Source organism: Hylobates moloch, unplaced genomic scaffold, assembly GCF_009828535.3.
Source record: "Hylobates moloch isolate HMO894 unplaced genomic scaffold, HMol_V3 SCAFFOLD_8, whole genome shotgun sequence".
Classification (NCBI taxonomy): Eukaryota; Metazoa; Chordata; class Mammalia; order Primates; family Hylobatidae; genus Hylobates; species Hylobates moloch.
In genome coordinates this window covers 110,301,465-110,323,876 of record NW_026652283.1, presented here as the reverse complement: position 1 = coordinate 110,323,876, position 22,412 = coordinate 110,301,465, and the positions used below count along the sequence as shown (strand labels likewise).

Genomic DNA, 22,412 nt, shown 5'->3' with positions numbered 1-22,412 from the left:
ACTTGTTCTGGCCCATGGCTCTGGGACCGTCTTGGCCCTGCTACTGCTTCTGTTGTGTGGGGTGGCTGCCCTCCACCAGCAAGGGCAAAGGGCAAGTATTACAGCCCTACTGGGTACCTGTGCTTGGTGGGTCCCAAGCTCTTGTCCAGTGTCCAAGAAGAATGAGGTCACACTGACTATTGAAGGGTGATGAGGGCAGAGAATTTTACTGAGTGACAAATCAGCTCTCAGCGGAGAGGGGAACTGGAAACGGGTTGGGAAGGTCAGGATATCTTCGCCAAAGTCAGGTCATCTCTTCTTGATGTGGCTGAATCTGGGGCTAGGGGCGTGCATGCTGATTGGTGTGTGAGTATGAAAAAAAAAAAGGGTTAAAACGAAGGTACCGGTAAAAGGTGGGCACAGTGTAAAAACAATTAGGGAAGGGTAGGTATATGTAAAATAGTTGAAGGGTGGGGCTCACTCAAAGGAAAGCATGCCAAATGGAAGACAGGTTCTCAATCCAGTCCATGGATTAGGCTTGTAGCTTGGCCTTCAGGCTTTAAATCATTTTTGACTTGAAGGTGGGGTTTCACTGGGGACCTGACCACCCCTGTCTGCCTAGGATTTCTCTGCTTTCTGCCTCTATCACCTGATTTCTTTCCAGATTTGGTATTTATTGTGTTGCAGAGACCTCTAGTATGCTTCATCTAGTGATAAGGTGGGGTGACACCCAGAACAGACAGTGATGGTGAACTTGGGCAAGGCCAGTGCAAATTTCAGGGAGGAAAAAAAAAAACATTTGGGGACAGTTTCCTGAACTTTGAGTAGCACATATTTGGTGGAATAACAATAACACACAGGTAAAAGTAAAATAAAATCAAAGATAATTAAAGTGGAAGGCTCCATTTGCCAGAAATTTACCTGTTAAAGATAGTTCTCATGGTTTTCATTTTAAGCAACAGTACAAAATCATGTGAAAAATACATTTAGCAAGAAACTGAGTCAAAGGCAGTTTTACTATTTCATATTTCCTCAAATGAGTAGCCCTGTTGTGCTATATTATCTGCTCTCTAAGCACAAAAACAAATTACCATGAATTAATATCAAGATATTAAGATAATTATTCTGTTGAGTTTCTACTATTATTTTCCTCAAGCACACATTTGTGGTCTCATTTCCTAGACATATTGTAGGTAGTTTTATATAAATTCATGAAAAATTCTCAACACATGGACGTTTCATAATGTCACTGGATTGTGGATTTTCATTTATGCCTCAATACACATTCATTGAAAACATTTTGCAGTCCTAACGAAAAACCAAGACGAATCCTAGCAAAGGTCTCCTTGAAGTTAGCAAACCTAATGAAATACTTTGTACAATAAAACATTGTTTTCATTTGTGACATAAATTCATTCTTATCTACTTCCTGAGTTGATTTTGTATTTATTGGAGCTATAAACAGCTTCCAAAAGTCAGCCTACTTCACTGACAAGGACTCTTGATTTCCGTTCAGTTAAGGCAGCTATCTCAGCTTTGTTATTGCAGTATTTGATCCTCCTCTCTCTTTTCTCCTCTCTCTCTTCTATGAAGGTCACCTTTCTCTCTTAGCCATATCTCAGAATCTATTCCACTTCTCTGATATTTTCTAAGTCAGATAGAGAAGGATGCAACCTCTCTATTCATTCTGATATTTTATTTTGAAACAGTTATAAGGGACGCATCTAAAGATTTTAAGTAGTAGAAGATAATCTCAGGCCTTTTTTCTTTTCTCCTAAATTTTTTTCATGAGAAGAGTAATAAAGGCTTATTCTACAAAATTTGGAAATTCTAGAAATGTACAAAGTACAGAAATGGTAATACAGATCAGTCGCATTACCATCAGCCAGAGATAATCTCTCTCAACCAGTTCTTTTTTTTCCTATTCACATATTTAGTTTTAGTATATTTGGATAGCATTGTGTCCTGTTCCACCTACCATTATATTATGAGCATTTATGTCCCCACATTCTTCTTCTTCTTTTTTTTTTTTTTTTTTTTTTTTTTGAGACGGAGTCTCGCTCTGTCACCCAGGCTGGAGTGCAGCGGTGTGATCTCCGCTCATTGCAAACTCCGCCTCCCAGGTTCACGCCATTTTCCTGCCTCCGCCTCCCGAGTAGCTGGGACTACAGGCACCCACCACCATGCCCAGCTAATTTTTGTATTTTTAGTAGAGATGGGGTTTCACTGTGTTAGCCAAGATGGTCTCCATCTCCCGAACTTGTGATCCGCCTGCCTCAGCCTCCTAAAGTGTTGGGATTATGGGCGTGAGCCACCGCGACCAGTGGTCCTCACATTCTTAAATGTGATTTTAATTTCTATATAATACTTACAATTTGTTTCATTCTTTCCCCATTATAGAGCATTTAGATATTTTCCAGTTATTATTTTAAATGTTATTGAGAGCATCTTTCTTGCCATTTTTAAGTTATCCTTCTTGATTAAGAGAAATTGATTATTCCAATAATTCTATACACTTAATTTCAGTGACCTAGGGGTGATGAGGGGCCCAGAGAGACTCTATGACTTGCCAGAGGCCATATAACTACTTATTGGAAATGTGGAATTCTTTGATATTTTCAGTTTTTTTTTTATCTATCATGATAAAACCCTAGGCTTTTTAATTGCCTCTTTTTAAACCAGTTTCATTCCATTTTATAACAACTCCTGCCACTGCATTCCCATCTTTTCCTTGCAACCCCACCCAAAAGCCACCTGCCTGGTCCTTAGGGCTTCCCTCTTCCCATTTGCCCTGAACACCACTATCAGGTGATTCACATGATCCTCCTTATATCACTATCAGGTTCAAAAATTTCACTGACTTCTTAGTGAAACCCTGCATGAAATATAAACAACTTGCCTGACTCTCAAAGCTCCACTTTTCCCTTCAATCTTTCCTCATCCACTCCCACTTGTCTGCTGTTTCCTATCCCATTCCCAGCTTCCTACCTTCTTCTTATATTTCTTTCTTTTCTTTTCTTTTCTTTTTTTTTTTTTTGAGATACAGTCTTGCTCTGTTGCCCAGGCTGGAGTGCAGTGGTACAGTCTTGGCTCACTGGCACAGTCTTAGCTCACTGCAACCTCCACCTCCCGGGTTCAAGCGATCCTCCTGCCTCAGCCTCCCAAGGAGCTGGGATTACAGATGTGTGCCATCACTCTCAGCTAATTTTTGTATTTTTAGTAGAGACGGGGTTTCACCATGTTTGCCATGCTGGTCCCGAACTCCTGACCTCAAGAGATCTGCCCGCCTTGGCCTCCCAAAGTGCTGGGGTTACAGGTGTGAGCCACTGCTCCCAGCCTACTCATACTTCTTAACCAATCGGAATACTCCTTTGTTCCTCCTCATCTCTTTAACTTCATGCAGTCCTCTAATGCCCAGTGCGAGTCTCATATATTCCACGAAATAGAATGAACTTCCTATTGTATCTGAAATTGTTCCATTTGAGTTCTAGTCTGTAATGAACCACTTTCACTGGAAAATGTGGGGGCAAACAATTAACTCTGCTGAGCCTATTTCTGCATATGCAAAATAAGAATAATTTCACTAATACCTGCCCTATCAACCTCCCAAGATCCTAGGAAGGACTGGATATGTGTTATAAAGTTTTGGTGAGCTGCTAACTGGTATACAAATGAGGGAAAATATTCTCCACTGTGTCCACTCATAGCTGTCACTTTAAACCATTTCAGTATCCAAGACTGTACAACATATAACACAGCAGTGAGTTATGTTCCATCCCATCAAATTCTCTCATTGTCTTATGGATGCTAATCATTTTTCCTCAGCTTGGTTGTGAAGTCTCTCAATGTAATACAGTATCTAATATTACCTCTCTAACCCGGGCATTGCTGTAATGACTACTAGTCTAACCTAGATAAGTCCTAGCTGGTAAGGTCTGGATGGGGTCACAATGGGATTTAGATAAAAGTGGATGAGTCAGTAAGGCATCAGTGTTCCAGAATTTTTCTGGGGTAGAAAAGTGTTACACTTTGGGAGTCCAAGAAGACTGGGATTAAGGTTAGCATACACCTTGTGAAGTCTATGTACTCTCAATTTATATTTTGTTTCTTGGATATATTCACTGAATTTTTATAGCAACCCATATTAGGCATGCTTACTGTTGGAAAGCAGAAGCAAGAATGTCCTTCAGACATGTAAGCCAGCCTTTGGTTGCCCCAATCAGAAGGGTCAGGCTACCCAATCATGATATGTTGTTAAACATGGTCTCCTGATGATCTGCTTATAGATTATTCATTTAATTTGAAATTTACTTCTCAGTTTTAATTATCTAGTTTCTAGAGTCCTAAAGAATATTTTTTCCTAACAGGTCTACCCTGAAAAAAGTCAGTTCTAAGGTAAAGATTAGGGCTAATGACAAGACATAGGGATAAGGCTAGAGTTAGGGTTAGCACTATGTTTAGTTTCAGAGTTAAAGTTATGATTAGGTTTATGGTTAGTGTTGGATTAGGGTTCAGTTTAGGATGATGGTGAGATTTAGGTTCAGGCTTAGGGTTAGCATTTATGCTAGGTTTAGTGTTTGTGTTAACGCCACCCTTAAGGCTACAGGTTAGGGTTGGCGTTAAGGTTAGGGTTAAGTTAGATTCTAGGACACAAAGGACACATTTACAAAAGATCTTCCTGCAAATTTTACTTCGTATGGTAAAAGAAAACATCTTCCACATTTTTACCCATTTCCTCGGAACTAGCAAAAACACTATTGTAGTAGAATGCCTATTTTATAGTATTCCACGATTAAAAACAACTATAAAGTTTTCCATAGTTGATCAGAGTATTTTTAAATCTCTAGTACCGAAAAGGCAAGTAACACCTTTAATGTCAATGTGAACACCCAAGAGGTCAATTTGTCAAGGGTATTCAATTTATACTACCTTCTTTCCCTGACATTCCCAGCCACCAACATAAAAGCTGATACCATTAAAGCAAAATGCTATGATCTGTTATATATATATTTATATATATTTATATATATAAATTTATATATATATATATATAAATTTATATATATATTTATATATATTTATATATATAAATTTATATATATATTTATATATATTTATATATATAAATTTATATATATATTTATATATATTTATATATATAAATTTATATATATATTTATATATATTTATATATATAAATTTTATATATATATTTATATATATTTATATATATATTTATATATATTTATATATATAAATTTATATATATATTTATATATATTTATATATATAAATTTATATATATATATTTATATATATATATTTATATATATATATATATATAAATTTATATATATTTATATATATAAATTTATATATATATATAAATTTATATATAAATTTATATAAAAAAATTTATATATATATTTATATATATAAAGCACCAGTCACTTTCCAAGCACCATAAACCAAAACACAATTTGTTTAATACGGTTTCCAAATCATTAGATGTCACTCAAATAGGTATTTTCAGCCAGACCTCACTCTCCAACAACTTAAGTGTCTAGTGACTGAACCATGTCGTCACCTAGCACCTGAACTTCAACAGATCTGAACATGGTCTCCACAGCCCTCGCCCAACACACCTGCTTCTCCTTCTTTTCTTCCATTTGATTTAATGGCAGAACCATTTACCAAGTGCTCCAAACCAAAAACTTTTCATCAACTCATTTTTCCTCCCCACCCCCTGTCTCATCCCATTGTGAAAATTACCTCAAACCTTCTTTCTGCCCCTCTCTTCCGTTCTATTATTTCTTGCCTAAACCATTTGCAACAGCCTCTTAAATAACCTTGAAATAACTTTCCTACCTCGAAGCTCTTTGTTGTCCAATTTGTCCTCCCCACACTGTCACAAAAATGTGCCATCTTTGCTCTACCACCCACCAGTTGAAAATCTTGGCTAGGTTCTGTTCTAGAGACCCATTCATGAAAACCTTCTCATTCTTCTGTTGGCCTGGAATTTTCCACTTCCTTCTTTGCACCCTCCCATATCTTGCACATCTATGGTTGTGCTTACCATAGTTTATTACAAGTGTTGTCCTTGAGTAGATGATAAACTCCTCAAAATCAAGATGATCTCATTCACTCCTGTACAACCAGTTCACAGAACAGTGCCTGGCATATGGTAGGTGCTCACAACACTTTGCTGAAAAAAAAAAAAAAATAGCTTACAAGACCAAGTAACACTCACAGATCCTCTTTATATAATAGTGTGTCCGGTCCCAAAATAAAACTTATGCTGTGTAAGACTTCTTAAAAAAGCACACCCTGCATCTTAACAGGAAGTTACAGATTAATAAACAGCTGACGGAATGAACTAAACAGCATCCAGTGACTCACTGGAGGACCGTTCAATTGCTGCTAACTAGATTCAAGGAGAGAGAAGATGGGGCCAAACCATCATTCCCCACTGATGGGAAGATTTTGCAAAGATGCTTGAAAGCCCTGGGTATCAGGGCGATGCTTATTTTCCTACACTGTAGTGGAAATTCAGGAACAGAAAAAGTCCATAGCAAAAATGAATTTGGGGGGCTGTGTGAATACAGACACCAGATAAATACCAAATTTGTGGCCACAGAATGTCTAACACACTCTACTTCATCCCTTGTGTAACATACAGCCTTGCATGAGGTATGTGCTCAGTTTTTAAGTTACTCTTCATGAGAATATGTGGTGATTACATAGACATAGATTTCCCCTGGATTTTCTTCTGCCTTTGCCACCTCTGCAACACCAAGACCAACCCCTCGTCTTCCTCCCCCTCACCCTACTCAACATGAAGACAAAGAGAATGAAGGCCTTTGTGATGATCCACTTCCACTTAATAAATAGCAAATATATTTTCACTTCTTATGATTTTAATAGTTTTTCTCTAGCTTACATTACTATAAAAATAGTGTATACAATACACATAACATACAAAATATGTGTTAATTGTTTATGTTATCAATAAGGCTTCCAGTCAACAGTAGGCTATTAGTAGTTAAGTTTTGGGGGAGTCAAAAGTTATACTCAGGTTTTCGACTTCGAGGAGGGTGGGAGGATGTGGGAGTAGGAGGGGCTGCCTCTAACCTCCTAGGCATTCAAAGGCCAACTGTATATGGTTTTCTATAACTACTAGCTGTCTGCACTGTGGGGAATTAAGACCAACTTGAGGAAGCTGTTTTCACAATTTTAAAATCCAAGAGCTCAGCTGCCGGTCGTCATTACAGACCTGAGGGCCCAAAAGGCGCAGCCTTGGGCTCAGGCTGCCTGGAGCAGATGCCTCCCACCTGAAGCATTTCTCGCAGACATAATGTTAAAACCCAGCACCTTGGAAGGTTAGATCTGATTGAGAACTCCCATTGGCAGCTCTCTCCTGGAAATGTGTATGTGGCCAGAGGAAACAGGAGAGGAGGACTGGCCAGCGACAATATACAAACCCATCATGGCCAGACCATATATAAAAATAGAACTCTGACCCGTGACCCCTGCAGCACCTGACCCAGAGCGTCAAGACTTGATCAATAACCACAAGCTTCCCTAAGGTTTGCCCTTCCTTTCCCCCTTCCAACTCAGGACCAACCCGAGAAAGCCAAATATGTTTCCTAAGCTAATCGCATGGCATACCTGCCTCCAGGTCCCCGACGCCAGCAGCCTCCAATCGGGGCACACCTTAAAGCCTTCCGTTCTCCACGATGAAGGGTCCCCACTCCCCGGCCTGCCTCTGAGTCTTGCCACAGCAAGCTCTGAAAAAACTGCCTCCCACTACCGTGGCCCTGGTGGATTTCCACCTGGGTGTCTGGAGCACACCGGGAGCTTGCCTGCTGTGATGGAAGGCGCTTCTCCCTTGGTGGGGTTAGAGAGGTGGAACTGGAATTGGAAGGGTTACGTTCCAGTTCGGTGGGAGGAGTTGGGTGCAGGTAGAAAGCCCAGGGTGACGCCTCAGGCCAGGAGGTGGAGGTAGCTGGAGAAAGCAGGAAGGAGGCAAAGAAATCCTCCCTGCAGCGATCTCCTGCGCCGGGCTCAGGAACAACGGATGTGCGCGGCTCGTCCGTCCTTCCCCGGCCAGGCCGCTGAGGTGGCGGTGACTGTGGGGCAGCCGGGCTGTGCACGCCTGGAGACCGCCCGGGCGCTGGCCGCGGCTGGACCCCGGGAGCCGAACCGCTGGAGGGCGCTGTGCGGAGCCGGTGGTGTCCTGCTCGACGGAGGTGGGCGCCGTCACCCTACTGGTCCTGTGCTACGTGCCCGAGGACTGCCCGGGAGCCAGACCAGCCAGCTGGTGCAGGACACCAAGGTAGACTGGAGCAGGGAGAAATAGTGCTGCGGCCTGGAGAAGCGCATCAGCCAGGACAAGAGGACATCTGCGAGCTGCCGGGCGGCCAAGGGGAGGAAGTCCGGCTGGTGAACTTCCTGGTGGCGATGCGGCGTAGATCCCTTAGGGTACCTTGCTGCCTGCTACCGCAGCATCTTTAGGGGGGTCAGAGAAGAGGAGGAAGGCGCTGACCCCGGATCCCAGCCTGCTGTCGGCGTTCTAGGCGGGGGAGGGCTCTGGTTATAACTCACAAGCGGGCCTCATCGTGTCTCTGCTGATTTTTTTTGAAACTAAGAACTAAGGGAGTTAAAACAAAACAAAAACAGATTCTCATGGGACCAGCGGGGACACAACAGTCCGAGAGGGTGAAGGCAAAATGCGGTCGATTCAAACATACGCCAGAAATATATATAATAATAATTCCACAAGACAAACTTATAAAATTATCCATAATGATTGGCAAGTGTGGTTGGCTCATGGCTATTTTCCTCACTTTGTCTCCTTAATGACAAATTTGGCAATACAGACTTTTGGGACCTGGGACAACCAATGAACTTTAGATTGAATTGCAGTTTATACAGAATATATTATTCAGTTTTTCATGATCAGAATAACAATCTTGGTGGTGACTGTTCCTGAAAGATTTTCTTTTGCAGTTCCGCTTTCCTTGGCTTACTCTGTAAAGAAAATGAAAGATAATCACTCCGTGAGACATTTGGGTTTGTAAAACTATGGGAAATCCAACAGTCTTTTGTTCTGATAAAGCAAGCACATTACTATTTCAGGAGTCCAGGCTTCCATCGGTGAAGCTCATTGTGTAAGTCCCATGTCCATTTAGAAATACCTTTTTGACAGGTATTGCTGTTCATTGTTCTTATAACAATTTTTTAGTTGTTAAGGGTCCACCCCAACAGATTGGCAATATAATAGAATGTGTCTTTTTGGGATTTCTTCATCATTTCAGAATAGATTTTGAGAAAGAAAAGAAAAAAGGAAGGGAGGGAGGGATGGAGAGAGAGAAGGAGGGAAGGAGGGAGGGAAACAGAGAAGGAAAAGAAAGAGCATACCACAGGCTCATGCCTGTAACCCCAGCACTTTGGGAGGCTGAGGCAGGCAGATCACTTGAGGTCAGGAGTTCGAGACCAGCCTGCCCAATATAGTGAAACTCCGTCTCTACTAAAAATACAAAAATTAGCTGGGTATGTTGGTGGTCACCTGTAATGCCAGCTACTTGGGAGGTTGAGGAATGAGGATCACTTGAACCCGGGAGGCGGAGTTTGCAGGGAACAAAGATCATGCCATTGCACTCCAGCCTGGGTGACAGAGTGAGACTCCATCTCAATAAAAAAAAAAAAAGCATACCACATAAGAGTTTATACCAAATATTAGCATATATCTTCAACTCCGAAAATCTATGACTACTGTCTTCAAACTGCCTGATGAGAGTTTTTGGTTGTTCAAAGAGGGAGTCTCAGAACTATCACTTAACAGAGGTGTCACATCCTGAATGAAGAGGGAATACGTATATTTTCCAAAGGGTCGTGAAACCAATGGCTTGTGCAGGGGTAAGAATACTGTGCCTGGCATTCAGAAATTCTGCAGATACCGACAACAAACCTGGCTGAGCAATGCGCAAGATGTTACTACAGATCTTGCATGAATTGCTTTTGTAGGCATTGAAGATGCTATGAGACCCAAGGTGTAAGTTTCCTGTGGCTGCTTCAACAAAGCTCTGCAACCTGAGTAGCTTGAAACAACAGGAATATATTTTTATCCAGTTCTAGAGCCCAGAAGTCCCAGAGGCCATGTTACCTCTGAAGGCTCTAAGGAGAAATTCTTCATTGCTTTTCTCATAGATTCTGGTGGTTGCTGGCAAACTTTGGCACTCCTTGACATGGAGCTTCTATCTTCATATGGCTGTCTGTCTTCTGTATTTCTGTGTCCAAATTTCTATCTTTTATAAGGATAGCATTTTCTGGATTAGGGCCCCCCTCTAGTCTAATGTGACTTCATCTTGATTACATTTACAAAGACCTTATTCCAAATAAGGTCATGTTCACAGGAGCCAGAGTTCGGACTTGAATACATCTTTTCGGGAGACATATTTCAACCATCAACAGCTGAGGTGCCAAATGCAGTTTCATAACGCCAGCATATTAGATTCACTGCATGTGTGATTCTAGCGACAGTCTCCACATTGTAAGGGCCGTTGCCCTGAAATATAGTGTTGTAAAGGTCCCTGAAGATTACTCATGTTTAGAGGGTACAGATTTCAAGAAACGCATAAAAATGAAAATGGAGAAATTGAAAAAGAAAAAAAGGCTCAAAAACAAGAGTTGGTCAAAATTTCATGTACTTGCAAGATCCAGCTGGTGACGGAATTTTCTGTGTTAATGTGACTGGGCTGAGGGATGCCCAGCTAACTGGTAGAAACGTTGTTTCTGGGTATGTCTTTGGGGCTGTTTCTGGAGGGGCTGTTAGCATTTAAATCAGTATACAAAAGAAGATTGCCCTCACTTAATCTTTTGAGGGCCCAAATAGCACTAAAGGGCAAAGGGAGGGTGGATTCATTCTCCCTGTTTGATCCGGGACATCTGTATTCTAATTCCCTGGGACATCAGCACTTCTCAGGCCTTCTTGGACTAGGAATTATACCAGCAGCTCTCCTGGTTCTCAGACCTTCAGACTCCGACTGAATTACACCACCAGCTCTCGTGGTTCTCTAACACACAGAAGGCCAACTGTGGGACTTATCACCCTCCATAATCACGTTAGCCAATTCCGATAATAAATCTTCTCCTATATAACCTGTTGCTTCTATTTCTCTAGAGAACCCTGGCTGGTACACCAGCCTTACTATTAAATATACTATTACTTAGTTAAAATGTGTAATGAATAATGTTTCAAGACAGAGGCAAATTGTAACAGTTACTGGTGATGGTCGTAACGATGGCCCAGTGTTGAAGACAGCAGATGTTGGATCTGCAATGGGATTAACAGAAACAAATACAGCTAAAGAAGTTTCCTATATTGTTCTTTCCGATGACGACATTCCAAGTATTGTTAAAGCTGTCATATGAGGTAGAAATGTTTATGACAGGATCTTCACATTCCTTCCATTTCAGTGGGCTGTCAGTGCCACACTGTGGCCTTCACAGCTGCATGTGGTGTTGTCCAGGATTCACCTTCTAAAGCTGGTCAAACCCTTCTAGTGAATCTCATAGTAGATGCTTTTGCTTCCTTTGCTCTGGCAACTGAAGACCATGGTGTCACTTTCGCTTTGTAAATATTATGGTAGAAAAATATCTTTCCTGTCCATTTATAAAATTGGTGTATAACAATTTTATATACAGTGTATAGTTACTTTTGGTCTAATGTTTGTTAACAAAATCCTGTTTAATTTTGAAAGTGGAAGAAACACCATCCTACATGCCCTTCCTTCTCTCCTTCTACCTATTTTATAATGATATAATTTAGTACTTCTGTTGGATGCAACTTTTATACATATATATAGACGTAGTTTCACTCTTTGTTACCCAGACTGGAGTACAGTGGCACGATCTTGGCTCACTGCAACCTTGCCTTCTGGGTTGAAGCGATTCTCCTACCTCAGCCTCCCGAGTAGCTGGGATTACAGGTGCCCACCATCATGCCCAGCTAATTTTTTGTATTTTTAGTAGAGATGGGGTTTCACCATATTGGGCAGGCTGGTCTCGAACTCCTGACCTCAGGTGATCCACCTGCCTCGGCTTCCCAAAGTGCTGGGATTACAGGCGTGAGCCACCGCACCTGGCAAACTTTTTAATGAAATGAATGCCCGGAAGCTTCATTGCAAAACAAACATATTTGAAAGACTTTTCAGTAATATCTTTTGTCTAATGGTCAGGTGAACATTTGCTGTATCATGTGGTATGGTGCAATACTGGAGATAGGTGTTCCGCTATACAAATCTTAGTCCAGACATGTGACCGTGGTGCATTTTCCAAGGAGTATGAGTTTTACTGGGGGTTCAGCTTTTAACTACAGTTCCCAGTAACTGTGTGGAGCCAATCATAAGACTTTCACTGGGGGAATGATTTACTAAGTTATTTACTTAATTTACTAAATATACGTGAGAGTCAGAATTAAAAATGCAAAGCAAAGATCCATTTTGGGTGCTGTGCTGAGGTAGAATCAGAGATCCAGTTAGATAGAAGCATGGCTGGGCATGGTGGCTCACACCTGTAGTCCCAGCTACTCTGGAGGCCGAGGCAGGAGAATTGCTTGAAATTGGGAGGCAGAGGTAGCAGTGAGGTGAGATCATGCCGCTGCACTCCAGCCTGGGTGACACAGCGAGACTCCATCAAGAAAGAAGGAAGGAAGGAAGGAAGGAAGGAAGGAAGGAAGGAAGGAAGGGAGGGAAAGAAGGAAAGAAGGAAGGAAGGAAAGAAAGAAAGGAAAGAAAGAAAGAAAGAAAGAAAGGAAAGAAAGAAAGAAAGAGAAAGAAAGAAAGAAAGAAAAAGAAAGAAAGAAAGAAAGAAAGAAAGAAAGAAAGAAAGAAAGAAAGAAAGAAAGAAAAGAAAAGAAAAGAAAAGAAAGAAAAACAGGCAGGCAGGCAGGGAGGGAGAGAAGGAAGAAGGGAAGGAAGGAAGGAAGGAAAGGAGGGAGGGAGGAGATATATTTCTTCCATTCGTTCACTCTGTCAGGTCACCCAGTACAAGGAAAGGAACACTTTCCAAATTTACACACATTTTATCTTAAATACTTAAAATATCCTGATACTCCCAAAACAAGTTCATTTTATCCCTTTCCTAAAATCTCAGACTTTGCTTTTATAATAAATGCATGAATTGAGTTGTCATCACTGCTACTTTTAAAAGCTGTATTTTGGAAGTGAAGGATACACAGAAAGCTGTATTTTAGACAGAAGGGTAATGTGAGAATTCCATATGACTAAAGCATGGACAGGACAAAAATATTCTAACTGTGTATTTCCTTTCATCTTTTAGCAGAAGTCCAATAACAAAATTATGAATAAGTTAATATATTAATATTTACTATTAATAAAAATAAAAATTATATGCGACAAAGATATGTTTAAAAGCTAAGTACCTTATGGAAACTATTGTTATTATATACTATAGATAAAGGATACATATTATTATAAAAACACAGGCAAGTTAGATGCTTTCTAAAAACATAGGCAGCTATGGTCCAATGTAATGGCTTTTGAATTAAATTGTTGTTTAAGTGCAGATACCCTTCATGATTACTGAAAAGAAAAGGAGAAAAAATCCGAACCATGTTTTCTCTATTTGTTATCTGGCCAAGCTACCATTGTAACTAGGTCCTTGCAGTGCATCTGAAACATAACAAGTGGTCCATAAGGAAAATGAAGCACAGGACCAGGGAAAAGTAAGGCAAACAATGGACTTTTTGCTTGTGTGACAATTTTTTTTTTTTTGAAGTAGAGTCTCACTCTGTTGCCCAGTATGGAGTGCATTAGCGTGATCTTGGCTCACTGCAATCTTGGCCTCCCAGGTTCAAGTGATTTTCATGCCTCAGCCTCCTGAGTACCTGGGATTACAAGTGTGCATCACCATGCCCAGCCAATTTTTATTTATATATATATACATATATTCATTATACTTTAAGTTTTAGGGTACAGGTGCACAACGTGCAGATTTGTTACATATGTATACATCTGCCATGTTGGTGTGCTGCACCCATTAACTTGTCATTTACATTAGGTATATCTCCTAATGCTACCCCTCCCCCCTCCCCCCACCCCACGACAGGCCCCGGTGTGTGATGTTCCCCTCCCTGTGTCCATGTGTTCTCATTGTTCAATTCCCACCTATGAGTGAGAACATGAGGTGTTTGGTTTTTTGTCCTTGTGATAGTTTGCTGAGAATGATGGTTTCCAGTTTCATCCGTGTCCCTACAAAGGACATGAACTCATCATTTTTTATGGCTGCATAGTATTCCATGGTGTATATGTGCCACATTTTCTTAATCCAGTCTATCATTGTTGGACATTTGGGTAGGTTCCAAGTCTTTGCTATTGTGAATAGTGCTGCAATAAACATACGTGTGCATGTGTCTTTATTGTAGCATGATTTAATCCTTTGGGTATATACCCAGTAATGGGATGGCTGGGTCAAATGGTATTTCTAGTTCTAGATCCCTGAGGAATCGCCACACTGTCTTCCACAATGGTTGAACTAGTTTACAGTCCCACCAACAGTGTAAAAGTGTTCCTATTTCTCCACATCCTCTCCAGCACCTGTTGTTTCCTGACTTTTTAATGATCACCATTCTAATTGGTGTGAGATGGTATCTCATTGTGGTTTTGATAATTTTTTTTTTTTTTTTTTTTGAGACTGACTCTCGCTGTGTCACCCAGACTGGAGTGCAGTGTCATGATCTTAGCTCACTGCAACCTCTGCCTCCTGGGTTCACGCCATTCTCCTGCCTCAGCCTCCCGAGTAGCTAGGACTACAGGCACCTGCCATCAGGCCCAGCTAATTTTTTGTATTCTTTTAGTAGAGACAGGGTTTCACCATGTTAGCCAGAATGGTCTCTATCTCCTGACCTCGTGATCCGCCTGCCTCGGCCTCCCAAAGTGCTGGGATTACAGGCATGAGCCACCGTGCCGGGCCTGGTTTTTCTTTGAGATGGGGTTTCACCATGTTGGCCAGGCTGGTCTTGAACTCCTGGCCTCAAGTGATCCACCTGCCTTGGCCTCCCAAAATGCTGGGGTTACAGGTGTGAGCCACCACACCTGGTCTTGTGTGACAAATTTAATAATTGGAATGTGAGTCATCTTATATTTGGACACTTTTGCTTTAAAGATTTAGCTTCAAGGTTACATTTGTAAGATTTTGCGTTTGGATTCATCACCAAACTCCAGAAATTTTCCTCTTAATTATCCATTATGAGGAACAATAGACTCTATCCCTTTCCGTATTTCTGTTTGATTGCTCTGCATACCATACTAGAAATGGTTTCAAAATATAAGGTCTACTTCACATACACAATGAGCCAGGGAATTTGGCCCTGTAGTGAGTTTATCTCCTTGTCTGTATAGACTCTTTCAATAAATCGGGCATTTGTTTGAAAGCTCCGGTGTGGACAGCACCGTTCCAGGTATGTTAGAGTGTTAGGGAGAACAGAGACATGCTTCCTCTCTTAGAGCAAATTTTTGAACAGTAAACTTTATAAAGCAGGAATATACTTCAATAGATGCTTATTTTACTTACTGGAGAACCCGCTAACTTCTGAATTTATGGTTGGTGACTTTATATGCACCAGAGAACCCCATGAGAATTAGGCTTCTCAAAGTTTAAAAAGCTTCTTATTCACTTCCGATTTTGTTTTCTTTTGTTTTGTTTGTCAGTTACAAAAAGCTTCAGACTTTTACTAATGGATATTGCTATTTTCTAACAAGGAGGGAATGTCTTCTCATTACCACAGTTGCAATTTGTATTTATGAGGACATAATGACAAGAACCATCTAAACATGTCTAGTAATCTGACAAGCCCAAACCCCAAGATTCTTCAGAAAATGCTTACTTTTATTCTAACATAAAAGTTAGAAACACGTCTTTTCTGAATTATTTGAATGCCTGCTGAAAGAATCAATGGATTAAAAAAATTCATTTGCTGCTTTCTTTGATTAATACATTTAAAATAATCAATGGTTTTAAAAAAAACCAATGCTGTAATTGAGCCTCTATTTGAAAGTTTTGGAGAATTGTTAACTCTCAGATATCACACAGTGGGATATGCTTTAGTTTATGGGGAAGTTATATTCAAGAGTGATCATTACTTATTTCTGGTTTCTAAACAATAATGTTTGCTACTATTTTTTGAATTATGATGCAATAATTGACTTACGAAATACATTTTTATCAACCTTTGTATAATATCAGGGCTGTTAACGTTCTGAAAAAGAAAGTGATATTAACAGTAATGATGCTTCTTAATTTCCTCCTTGTGTCCAAAGAGGTTGCTAACAGGACATTCTCCTGAGAAGGAAGGAAGGACTTCTCATTCTGACTCAATGATCATTCGCTTCTTTCTCTAAACAATCCAGAGTCAGCTTTGAAAGGGGAGAATTCCTCTCTGGCCACAGCCCTGTGGAGCTGGGATGTTAGCCTGTTAAATTCATAGCTCATTTGTTCGTATGTTTCCTCACTTTCCAGGTGCAGGAATTAAATCTCCAGGCCTGGCAATAACTCGGAGGAACTAGTTCCAGGGCAGAAGAATCTCAGCTGGCGCTAAAATAGGTCACGTGGCTCCCATCCACATGGCGGCAGTCTTCATGGTCACAAAGAGAATGGCGCTGTCCTCTTTTCCTCCACTCTTTTCTAGGACTGCTTTTCTCTTTCAGGATTGCCTCAGGTGATGATTTAAATCCAATTTATTTCACTAGTATGTGTCTGTCTTGGGGAGAGGACTTGGTTCACCAGGACTTGATGCAGAATCTGTTAATCCTTCCTTGCCCCAGAATCATCCCCTCCAATCTTCTGGGGAAGCTCTGCTGGTTGCCATTGGCAAAAGAACTTGCTTGCATCACAATTAGTACTCTATAGCCAAGTCTTTGCCAATAGGGTTAAGGCAACAAAAAAGTGAACTCTAGAAACGCCAAGGATAGTATTAGTGGGTTGTTCGACAAATGGGATATAACTAGCTTAGTGACCTCGTCCCACCTCATTTATTTTTTGTTCCCCATTATTAGAACAATTGTCCTTCATAAGTGCTTCTCCCTACCTGTTTTCCAAAAACTATCAGTGGATCATACTTGCTATGACATTAAATGTAACTGTGACTTGGCTATTAAAGTCTTTCAAAATCCAGCTCCACCATGCCTTTCTGAATTCACTCCCTAAAGCTCCATAATCCTGAGTAAATTCTCATTTCAATTGGAATCATTTCCATAAATATTCATTGAGCACCTAGTTGATCCCAGACACTGTGCTACATACTAGGAATAAATAAGATAAAGTCCCTGCCCTATAGGAGTTCAGGACATATCAGGAGAATTAGCACGAATGTAGCTATCGCATAATGATAATAATAACAATCGTTAACTTTATTGAGCCCATTCGTATAGTCCAGGCACCATTCTAAGCATTTCATATCAATGCCTTTAATCCTCACAGCAAACCTATGAGGTGGTATCATCAGTATCCTTATTTTATAGGTGAACCACAGACAGGTTGTTTTCCAAGATCACACAGTTAATAAATGAGTAACTAAATCCACACAATCTGGCTACAGAATCTACTTCCTTAACTACTATATTATATAGATATTGTGAAGAGAGCTGTACTAGAAATGGAACAAAGGCTACAGGAACAGAAAGGATGCAATTCATTCAGCTTGGGGACATGGGAAATGGTGACACAGAGACAATCTTGCTCTATTCCTTATTTATGTATACCATTACCTCCTGGAAAGGAATCAGGACAGCTCGCACTGGGAAAGGTATGCATTAAAGTAATGATAAAATTTAGAAATAAGGAGTCAGAACCAGGGACAATATAAATATTGTAAAAAAATCAAGGCCAGAGAAGTAAATTTCTTGTTAACGGAATAGCTTAGTTGGCCAGGCGTGGTGGCTCATGTCTGTAATCCCAGCATCTTGGGAGGCCGAAGTGGGTGGATCACGACGTCAGGAGTTCAAGACCAGCCTGGCCAAGATGGTGAAATCCCCCTCTCTACTAAAAATACAAAAATTAGCTGGGTGTAGTGGCGGGTGCCTGTAATCCCAGCCACTCGAGAGGCTGAGGCAGAGAATTGCATGAACCCAGGAGGAAGAGGTTGCAGTGAGTTGAGATCACGCCACTGCACTCCAGCCTGGGCAAAAAAAAAAAAAAAAAAAGAATAGCCTAGTTACACCATGCTTTAGCATCTACTTTTGCTATGAACTTTCTGGTAGTCAAAGAGAAAAGTAAGTCAAGCTCAACTGCATGTTTATTGTCATAAAGGAAAAAGCAAACCAGTTTATCACAGGAGAAAGCAAGCCTTCCTTGGAAGTATGTTCTAAAATAAAATTTTCAAGAGGGATTACTGAGAACTGTAGTAGAAACCATGTCCCCTACAATGCTCCTGTAACAAAATAATAGAAAAATTTATATGGCAGTTTCTTAAAACATTTGTTGATAAAAGCCAGGGATATTGCATTAATGTAATTTAGCAAAGATGATTCCATTAAGGATACTACTGTCTGAATTCAGAATCTTCTGGTGGTAGCATTTGAAGCTAAGTTTAGAAAAATGAGGATTTTTCTAGGTTTAGAAGCAGGGTGAAGGCATGCAAGGAGGAAAAACAATATGATGTTCAGTTTAGTGTGATTTCCCTGGTACGTATGTTTGAGGAGGGAGGAATGGAGGGAAAGTTGGTCAATGAACAAACCTTTATTGAGTGCCTCCTATGTGTCAGGTCCTGTGCAAGCTTCTGGGATGTGAGAATGACTAGGACAAAGTCCCTACCCTCAAAGAGACTACATTCTGGTGTGTAGGTATAGTGAAGGGGTGGAAACTAGAATAATAAAGTTGGGAACAAATAAGTAAGTAATTTCACATGAGTGCTGATCATTATGATGAAGAAAACAGGGTAAAGTACCTGGGGTGGAGGACTGCTTAAGCTGGGACCTTCTGGAGACAGCCTTATAAATACTGGCTGAAGCGCTTTTTCAGACAGAAAAGGTAGCAAATTTTAAAGGCAGAAAAAAAGATGGATTTTCTTCTAAGAATAATGAAAGCCAATGGAAGATTTTAAGCAGGAGGTTGACAATGTGATTTATATATTTTTTTTTTTTGAGACAGAGTCTCACTCTGTTACCCAGGCTGGAGTGCAGTGGTGCAATCTCAGTTCACTGCAAACTTCGCCTCCTGGGTTCAAGTGATTTTCCCACCTCAGCCTCCCGAATAACTGGGTTTACAGATGCCCACCACCACACCCAGTTAATTTTATTTTTGTATTTTAAGTAGAGACAGGATTTCACCATGTTGGCCAGGCTGGTCTCAAACTCCTGACCTCAGGTGATCCACCCGCTTCAGCCTCCCAAAGTGCTGGCATGAGCCACCACGTAAATTTTTAAAAGCTCACTCTGGCTGAGATGTGGAAGATGGAGCAGATGGATATCGAGAGAGAAAAATGGTGGCAGAAATGCCAGTTGGGAGGCTGCTTGGAGAGTCCAGGGGACATGATGGCAGCTTGGACTAGGGTTGTACATATTTTGGAAATAAAACAAATGCGGGGTATGAATGAGAGATTTTTGTATCTGGAAATAAACAAGAGTAAGTGGATCAAGTTACAAGTAGGTTATTGGGTTTGGTGATAAGGAAATTGATTAGTTATCATTTGCGTCTATTTTTAACATAATGCACGAGGCAAGACTATCAACTAATAATGATGAAAAGAGTAGATGATAGAGATTTAACCAAGGATGATGCACAGTTGTGTTGCTGAAGCAAGTAGGTGAATGACGTGCCTTTTCTTTCTTTTTTTTTTTGAGACTGTCGCTCTTTCGTCCAGGCCGGAGTGCGGTGGCGCTATCTCAGCTCACTGCAAGCTCCGTCTCCCGGGTTCACGCCATTCTCCTGCCTCAGCCTCCAGAGTAGCTGGGACTACAGGCTCCTGCCACCACGCCCGGCTAATTTTTTGTATTTGTAGTAGAGATGGGGTTTCACCGTGTTAGCCAGGATGGTCTCGATCTCCTGACCTCATGATCTGCCTGCCTCGGCCTCCCAAAGTGCTGGGATTACAGGCGTGAGCCACTGCACCCGGCCGCCCTTTTCTTAAATAGGCACATTTAAACTTAAACAAGACATGGAAATGGGGGAGTAGGGAAATAAGTAGTTCTGTTTTGACCAAGTTAAGTTTGAAATGACTACTGGACATCCAAGTGGCAGTGGTGATAGAAGTCAGGAGCTCAGGGGAGAAGGTAAGAATAAACTGAAAATTAATGGGTATCTAAAAGATTTTAAATATCTTAAATACAGAGAATATATTTTTAAAATATGCTAATAACATTTTCAAATGTAACTCTGTTTTCTTTTATCTTTGCAGACAAAGGCTCTCTTTAAAACCCTGAGTCCATTCATTAATCTGGGCAAAAAAAGTACAATAAATAAACATTTTCCCTGTTTCCTCTTTTTCCAAGATTCAGAGCATGCACCCAGAAGCCTTGAGACTGGAAAGATTATTTGGAAGATGGGAAGAAGAGCAGGTCACAAGTGGACTAAGAAAGAGAAGCCAGGTTAACAGGAGGAATACTAGGTAAGACGAAGGGCTTCCAGATTTATTGGTGTGATAAATGTAAAAACACTGTCACAGAGTCTGGAGAACAGAGTCTTTCAAGAAGAAAGGAATGGCCAATCATGCAAAATACTGCTGAGAGGGTGAGTAAAATAGGAAGCGAGCATTGACCATTGGCTTTGGAGAAATGTAAGTCATTGGTGATCTTGGCTAGTATTTTAGAGAAGTGGTAGGAATAAAAGCCCAGCTAGTGTGGGAGGAGTGAAAAATAAGAGGTGAAGAAGTGGAGACAGCCAGGAATACAAGTCTTTTAGGTAGGTCTGTTGTGAAAAGAAATAGAGACATACAGTGGCAGCTGAAGGGACACGAGATCATGGAGGATCTTTCCAATGATGGGTGATATTAAGGTATGTGTATATATAGATAGCAATGACCCAGTGAGTGGAAACTGATGACGTAATAGAAAAATTATATACCTGTAGAAGCGTGGTCCTTAGGAAGGGAGAGAGAACAGAACAGAGAATTCTACAGAAATTGAATGATGGAAAGAGGAGATGAGAGAAATTTAAGGAGAAGATGTCAAGTAATCATCTTAAGGAGTAAAAAGGCAAATGTACTACAGCAAAGGAGAAGGATTACCCAAGAGTGTTGAATGCTCATTTCATATCTGTGGATTTAAATAAAAAAAACAATTGAAGGGGCTGGGCGCAGTGGCTCATGCCTGTAATCCCAGTCCTTTGGGAGAATTACAGGCATGAGGATTACTTGAGGTCAGGAGTTCGAGACAAGCCTGGCCAACATGGTGAAACCCCTATCTCTACTAAAAGTACAAAAAATTAGCTGGCCATAGTGATGCATGCCTGTAATCCCAGCTACTCGAGGGGCTGAGGCAGGAGAATCACTTGAACCTGGGAGGCAGAGGTTGCAGTGAGTGGAGATCGTACCACTGCACTCCAGCCTGGATGACAGTGAGACTCCATCTCAAAAATAAATAAATAAATAAATAATTAAAAAAACAATTCAGGTATTATGAAGGAGGGCTCAATGTCTTCTTCTTCACTTCAGTCACTCATTTCCTAAACTCATATCTTGACTTCCCTACATCTATTCTACCTATGAAATTTAAACTCCAATATCCCACCCTCTAACCACAGTCTTTTATCATTCAAGTTTTCATCCACTTGGTACCACTATACCATGTATCTATTTAATGTCACAATGACCTTGGCATCTTCATTTCTTTTGGGCTATTGGGTCCCATTCAGGCTTTATTTCTCTTTTTGTGTTGCTTAGATTCCATAGTTCATTACTTCAGTCATTTTCTCTGTAATATCTTAACTTTAATTTCCTTAACCTATTGTCCATTCGTTGTGCACATTCTATAAAATTCAAGATGAGCCAAGTGATCTTCCTTTTCTATTCTTACACCTGTGCTGTAGGGCAAAGCAAGGAGAAGAAAGAAAAAATACATGAATGCTGCCACACACGTCCACGGTTTCTCAATGCCCAGCCATTCTTGGTGTGCATTCTTAGTGAGTTTCTACTCCAATTCCTCCTGAGTGACTACATTTTCATCACATTTCTGAAGGTTTTGCCACTTCTGCCATCACAATTTGAAGGTAACATAGCCTTATTTATGATAGAGGAAACAGAAGTAATCAGAGGAAAACCTTTATAAATTGTTGTTCCCCTCCATCAACTTTACTCTACTCTCCTTCCCTGTTTCCTTTCTGCTTCAACAGAAGTGACAGCTAGAGTCCCATTCTATTTTAATTCCCTCCTTGCATGTTTTGCCTCCCCTATATTATCCCTGATGGTTTTGGTCGTGATA

The 22,412-nt window shown here is 40.6% G+C and overlaps 1 long non-coding RNA gene across 1 annotated transcript; it reads left to right on the top strand.

Moving 5' to 3' along the window:
- The first annotated feature begins 17,707 nt into the window (after positions 1 to 17,707).
- LOC131384005 (uncharacterized) lies at positions 17,708 to 22,194 on the top strand. The gene is made up of 3 exons (XR_009214453.1): positions 17,708 to 17,803; positions 20,487 to 20,602; positions 22,021 to 22,194. It is a non-coding gene; the product is annotated as an uncharacterized LOC131384005 (long non-coding RNA).
- Positions 22,195 to 22,412: the final 218 nt, after the last annotated feature.